A 7,415-nucleotide genomic window follows, 5' to 3' on the forward strand; every position below is an offset into this window, starting at 1 on the left:
TTACAGCAAAAGATACAGGCTTTGGCTGAAACCAGGAAAAATATTGTGTTCGCATGGCTACCTAGCCATGTGGGCCTCCGAGGAAATGAATGAGCAGGTGGACCTCCTGGCGAAAGAATCCTTGTCCCTTCTGTAGGGATCAACGAGGAACACTCTCCTACAGACTGACTTTAAAAATAAAGTAAAAAAACTACACCTCCAGCCTGTGGAAGACTCATTGGAAAAAGCAAGTACACAACAAACTTCACAACATTAAGGCCGAACTGGGACTGCGAAATCCTTCGGGCCTCTCCAGAAGAGACGAAGTCATTTTTACTCGATTACGCATCGGACACACGTCCCTCACACATAAATGCCTCCTTCAGGGAGATGAGAAGCCGTTCTGCGTCGGATGTGACTCAGATTTTACCATTAGACGCATTTTAACAGAATGTCTAGACTCCATAGAGACCCGAAGGAAATATTTCAGATGCGAAAAATTGCAAGATGTTTTCCGTTGTTGGTCCCAACTGAATTCTGGATTTTGTAAAGGCCGTAGGCCTTTATGGGAAGTTGTGAATAGAATTGTTCAAAATGTTTAATGTTATTTAAAAAATTGTTTTAAATTAATTCATTTACATCAAATTTTTAGCATTTATGTAAAAGTGTTGACCAAAATCAAGCTGTGCAGTGTACTGTTGGGAACAGAACCAACCTTTTTTCACGCGCTCATATGACCTTATGAAGTTGCGAGGGCCGTAAAACTATTACTATTTCTAAAACTAAAAAAAAGAATACTGCAAGGCAGTCGGTATTTTCACGACATGTCGTGAAGAAAATTTACGCGCATTAACCTGTCGTGAAAATAAAATTTACGCGCATTTTCACAACCTGTCAAAGACATACTGGCTCTTACCGCAGAGGTCTAAGCCTATTAGCTACATAAAATACAATATTTTGGGTTAGATCTAGATCCGCAAACTTTTTTTTACGATATCGATACAATTAGACTGCAGATTACAGAATCAGTACCATCCACAGAATTCTACACAAAGTGTATGGAAATCTGAGACAGTTAAAACCAGAAAAAGAGCAGCTGTACGATGATGAATAGTGTAGAATTCTTTACATGTAGTACCATCCAACAATTTAACAAGTATCCTCAGCGTTTTACTCTGTCCCCGTAGGATTATGCGATTGTGATGCCGCGGTTTTTTGGGGGGTTTTGCGTAATTCTGCAACATTTGTATAATTTTGGATTCCCTGCGTTTTTTCACGATTTTTTTTTTTCATTTTTCACAAAACAATAATTATTAATTTAATAATTAACGCCTCGCCATGTGACTAAAGGGATGTAATCAACGTAATAAGTCTCATTTAAGTGAAAAGTTGGTTATTTCCCTTGTTAGACGATCTTGATTAATAGTTATGGGTTAGGGCTTTTGTTCCTTGAGCATATTCTATTTTCAATCCATCAAAAGTTGTTCTCATGTCTGCTGTTTCATGTTTGACAGGTGTCCCTGGTTTTAGTGATGTGTCAGCATCAGAGGTCCCTTTTTTTTTCTTTTTTCTTTCCTCTAGTCTAGATATAGATATTCTAGACCTACAGCTGAAAGTTACGATATTATATTTTTTGGTTGTTTTTTTTTTCTGACTGATGTCTATTGTTTTCTTTCCAAATACTCAACAAATTACTGATACTGATATGTTCTGTTTTCAATTTTTCCGTTCACAAGACATGAAAATTCTTGTTAAAAAAGTGCAAAACATGACGCACGTCTTCCGCCTAAACGCACGGTGCTCGGGAGGGCTCCTACTCCTTAGCGTGTGTTTATACGGAGCGTGCGTTTACATGAACCTTTGCAAGGGGAGGAAGGGACGCAGTCATCTCAATTCCTTATTACTCTAGTGACCTCCCTTGGAGGAGGGGGTCATTTTGGCAGATAATGTGACGACACACGTGACTGTTTTGTGAATGATTCCGCGACAGAGGTTAAAATTAACAATACAAAGGCGTTGAAGGGGTGGGGGGGGGGGGGAGAAAGACAGACTCAATGTAATGTATATGCACTACAAAGTACAAGCGTCGGGAACAGATAGCCTAAGAGAAAGAGCCTAAGAGAGAGCTTTCCAAGCGGCCACCCACGACCATAAATTCATACAGAATCATTCTCTACGTTTAGAGAAACATTTTCTCTTGTGATTCTTCGAGCGCAGCTTATTAGGCTTACTTGGCTAATCTTTAAACCTATAGAAGCTATCTAGGGTTTTACGATGCGTGTCGCGCATCAGGCCTAGATCTAGATCTAACTAAACATTACACGCAGTCACCCAAACACCAGTCAGAAACCTTCTCTGAAATTCCATACATTTCCAGTGACCAATCAAAAAACTTTTCAGTCCCCCCCCCCCCCCCCCCCCCCCAACATTTAACCGACCAGCCCCCTAGACCGATACCTGTGCGTCAGTGGAAAGTTGGGTGTGAAAACGCAGTCCATAACTCTCTTTGTCCGGCGTGAGGGGCACTCTCACCAAATATCCGGTTTTCTAGTAAATTCTAAGCTTGTCTAATGCAGGCTGTGCAGGTTGTGAAAATTCCCCCTTGCCAAGCTTAACTTGTCGGCGTGTTTCGCGGATCGGAGCGTGCGTTTAGAGGAGTAAAAAAACTCGTCAGATGGCGAAAGCGTGCGTTTGAGCGGAGCGTGCTTTTGTATGGCGTGCGTTTAGGCGGAGATTACCGTACAGCCTTAGAGACTTTCTCACAGTAAAGTCATTACCAGCAAACATCTGAGTCTGGAAATGGAAGACTGAAGAAAATGAGACCAGAAAGGAGGATGGTGCAACATTGATGTGTCTATCAATGCACTAAGAAAGCCTCAAAAGGAACCCCTCTTTCTTTTCACTAGTAAGAATGAGATTGATAAAAATTTAGACAGATTAGATCCAGATCTAAGTTTTTAAGAAAGTATTCGAAAAGATTTGGAGTCTGGTCTGGTCGAAGCCTACCTTTCATTAAATAATATACGATCTAAACGTAGCAATTTTGCCCCGCCGTTATATTTAATTACTTAATTAAACATCAGAAAATCCTATCTAGATCTATTAATCTGAGGTATTAGTTTCACTCACTTGACTCATTGTTTTAAGATATAATACATGAACAGTCATAAGCCTGTATGCATCAATAGCAGGCTTGATAAGTATTAGCAATTATATTTTTATGGGATGATGATGGATGGGAGCAACCAAAGATAGGCTGCTATTGTAACCTTCCTCGTGTCTAAAATGTATGGAGTAATGTATTTGATATATTAGTGACAAAGGAAATCATAGCCAAACTGCGATTAGTGCTGAGCTTGCTTTATGCACAGCATATAATCTGTGTTTGGTACAATGTGCACAGTTTCTATTGTACAAATGAATGTAAAAAACTCAACACCGCTTCTATCACTATCATGCAATTCAGTGATTTCTGTTTTCCTTCATAACATCGTCTATGGGTTGGGTTTTTGTTTGTTTGTTTGTTTGTTTGTTTGTTTGTTTGTTTGTTTGTTTGTTTGTTTGTTTGTTTTTGGTTGGTTGGTTTTTTCTTGGGGGGGGGGGGGAGACAGTGAGGCGCATTATAGAGGTCGAATGTAAAGCTACTGGACTACAGTAAGTTTTTGCTGTTTATAGTATAGATTTTTAATAGTGTCACGTGTCTTCAATTTTGTAGTAAAATAGAAGAATGGTTCATTATTTTCGGTGTATAGATATATTGGTTTGAGTAGCGCAAAAATTATTTACAATGTCTCTTCCCTTTAAAAAAATTTTTGACAATGACAATTTGGACCTATCTATTACTACCAAATCATATGAACGGCTCAACCTAACCCTATCCCCCAACGCTAAGTTTGAGACGAAATGAATGGCTGAACCTTACCTAACCCCTAGGTTAGCGCTACAACTAAAATGAAGGGTTAACCCTAATCCTTTTTTTAAAATGGCACAATAGTCACTCCGGGATTTTTTTTTAAATAAAGAGCCATCAGTAAGATTCTGGGCCATGTGACGTTAAGGTTGACTAGCAGCTAGATCTTTTTCACAATGGGCAGGTTATTTCTTTTTCAAACAGTATACTTTTTATGTTACACATTCAACATAACACTGACTCTGCTTGTCACAAGATGAACAAACATGTTCCCTTCCTGCACCAGTGATGCAGACAAGTTGGGATCAGTTTCAGTGGCCACAAGTAAGTCGGATTGAATGTTGCAAAAAAAAAAACCCACCTTAGTAAAGGTTTTTGATTCAGTTATCACTACATGTACACTGTGTTGAAAGACAATTGACCAGGCTACATTACAACGTTAAGTTCACTTTTTTATCTTCAGTGAGTCCAGAGTTGTCACAGTTGTTTTACGTGGCTAATGTCCAAAAGTAGACTAACTTAAAACAGCAATACAAGGAGCTTTAGTTTAAGTGCTGTACATGGTTACTTTAGTTCTTAAAATCAATATAAACCAAAGTTCAATACCAAAATAGAAAACACTACTTATTTGGTATAATTCCATAAAATGTGAATACAAGTATGTATGAAAAAGACAGTTTCCAGTACAAATGTCACAAGGGAAAGTTTAACTCGTTTTTTTTAAATACTAGCACATGTATTCATCATTTGTTTTTGGTGAATTTGTTTTATCAAGAGCTTTATTGCCTTCCTACCCCTAATGGCATAAAAACTCCTGAAACTTTCCTATGTCTTATCTTGTTTTAGTATTTAATATAATGCCAAACACATAAATTGGGGGTGGGGGGGGGGGTTGCGTGACCTCCGTGGGAGCTTTTGCTGTGTGGCAAACGGAAGACTTCCTTTATCGGCTTCATTACCACTCTCGCCAATATACGGAGACTGAACACTCAGCTCATTCAACGAGAAAACTTCCGTTTTTTCCTGACTTAGACTTAGAGGTTCTCACAGGACCGTCTGGAGACCTTCTTCAGCCGAATTCAGAGGTGGTTTGGCTGGAATAACCATCTAAATGCCCTGCAATTCATATGGGCCTTGAGATCACTGCTGCAAAAAATGGAGTCACGCCATCTGCCAGAACTAACTGCCAACCTCAGCCTGTTGACAATCAATTGTTAAACAGTCAGTCCTCAGTCTCAGACAGAGAACCAGAACTGTGACTGCCTCGCCGGTCCTCTTTTCAAGATGCTTCAGATGCCCTAGGAGTATCATGACCTTGCAGTGCACTGCTGGGTTCATCTGCAGAATATTGAAGGCCACCATCAAATGTGTAGAATGCTTTGGGACCCTGGAAGAGGAGAAACACAATCAAGTGGCGATGGATGTCACTCATTTGTCGCGGCAGCTCACTGTGAGTAAGGAGAGACAATGGTGGGTTGATTCATGTCAGTGCAGATTTTTTCCGCATTGTTCTGGCTGCTGATAAGTGTCCTCGGAAAAGCTTGTTGGAACTGAAGTCCCCATTAGCTGCTGTGAACAAATCATTCAAAGCATTGGTGGTGAACCAGGTTCTTACAGAGTTACGACCCGTCCTATTCCCACAAGTCAGAGAGCTTGCTCTTAGCAACTGCTTCCTTCCCAGTGACGATGAGCACATCACTCAAATTATCAAGACAACCGTCTCCGGGTACACTGAGCTGATCCTTCGACACCGTGGCCGTGTTCATACCGGGCGCCAGCAACAGAGCAACAAGAGTACAGTATGGCACTGACTGAATAAGACTGTGTTCTTCCTGCACCAGTAATATGCTTGGAGTGTAAGACTACAGCTTTGTATTTTGTATGTAGTGAAAAGATCATGAATAGTGAGTATATTCAGGCTTTTAAAATATTTTTTTACCTATAGTTTTTATGTCCTTCTTGTTTGTAGACTCTAAAGTTATCGCTTTGTCTGGCATTCTTAGATCCGGGTTCTAATCTTGACATTTTCCCTCCTCTCCATTTGACAATAACATGTGCCTGCCGTGAATACACGATACATGTACATGTACTGTAATTCATCACCGTCCAGCTGCTCTTTTTCTGGTTTTAACTGTCTCAGATTTCCATAGACTGATATTCTAGAATCACAACTAATCTACATCACAACTTGAACATGTTTGCATTTTAGGGACAAAGTCCCCCCACCCCCGCACTCGCGTAAACAGACCTGTCTTCATCTCGCTAGCCCCGTCGTCTCTCCTCTGTCTCTGTCTCTCTCTCTCTCTCTCTCTCTCTCTCTCTCTCTCTCTCTCTCTCTCTCTATCGTGAAGTATTTTACTTAGACCAATTGCTTCAAACATTATTTACTTTTGTATCGGAACACAAGAATGGGGAGGGTGTGTGTAACATAATATACAGCGCGACGTTCGTTCCTAAGCAACCACTCCCTCTCAAATGTTGTAGCAACGATTCTCCACTACCACAGTTCCCACTCCTTACTCTGGTCTGTGGTATTATGGTTGGGCGCGTCGTTATCGCGCACGGGAGACCTGAGCTCGGTTTTAGAGTGGGCGATGACTTTTATTGAATACTCTCATTCTTCCTCCTGAGACGTTGTATTCCCCTCAACCCGGGTTAGACCTGACGGGCAGGGTCGAGCTCTGTCTACTATAAGATCTAAATTGTGCCGAGCCAATAGGGACGTAAAAACATCTACGGCTGGCTCGATTAGAGGTTGGGTGGCTGGCTCCATATATAGGGGTTAGACAGTTCGCTTGATATGACGTGGACAATTGTCGCTGTGAAAAAATTAATCACCAATAGATGATATTGGTTCTCCATTAATTCCTGTATTCGGGGGCTCTTTAAAAAGCAACACTATCACTCTTCTGTTTAAGTTCTCCAAGTACAATTTCTCTGGGTCTCCGCCCTGCCTCGTTTGATTCAGTTTTGCTAGGGAGAGATAGATTTTTAAGGCCTTTATGTCTATTCAAGTATCCTTGAAACAAATGTGACAACATGATTTACAGCTTACCCGAAGTTCATTAGATCTCACGTCGTTCTAGAAATCTAAAGACCTCCACTAAAAATAACAATTACACAGTTTTGTCTACAAACGTAGTCTAAAATAGCCGTATGCACTGCTCACAGGCGAACGCCCCGTATCCCGGACTCCAGCATCAGGGTTCCCGCGGCCTCTTTGAATTCAAGGAGTCCTTGAAAACTGCTTGAATTTGCATTCAAGGGAAAATGTCCTTGAAAACTCCTTGAATTTTGTCAGATCGGACAGGAACACGTGTACAGGGTGACTGCCAGGCCCCGGGAATCCCGGGGGCCCCTGGAATTACCCGGTCATTTGAAAAAAATCGCCGAGACCCGGAATGCAACGGGAATTTGAAGAAATATATAAATTGCCCCGGGAAAATACATAAACGTTCTCGAATATTTGAAAACCAAATCCGATAACGTCCTTGAGTTCATTTTTGCCGGTCGCGGTTGTGATATG

This window comes from Aplysia californica, unplaced genomic scaffold (assembly GCF_000002075.1).
Source record: "Aplysia californica isolate F4 #8 unplaced genomic scaffold, AplCal3.0 scaffold00356, whole genome shotgun sequence".
NCBI classification, from domain to species: Eukaryota; Metazoa; Mollusca; class Gastropoda; order Aplysiida; family Aplysiidae; genus Aplysia; species Aplysia californica.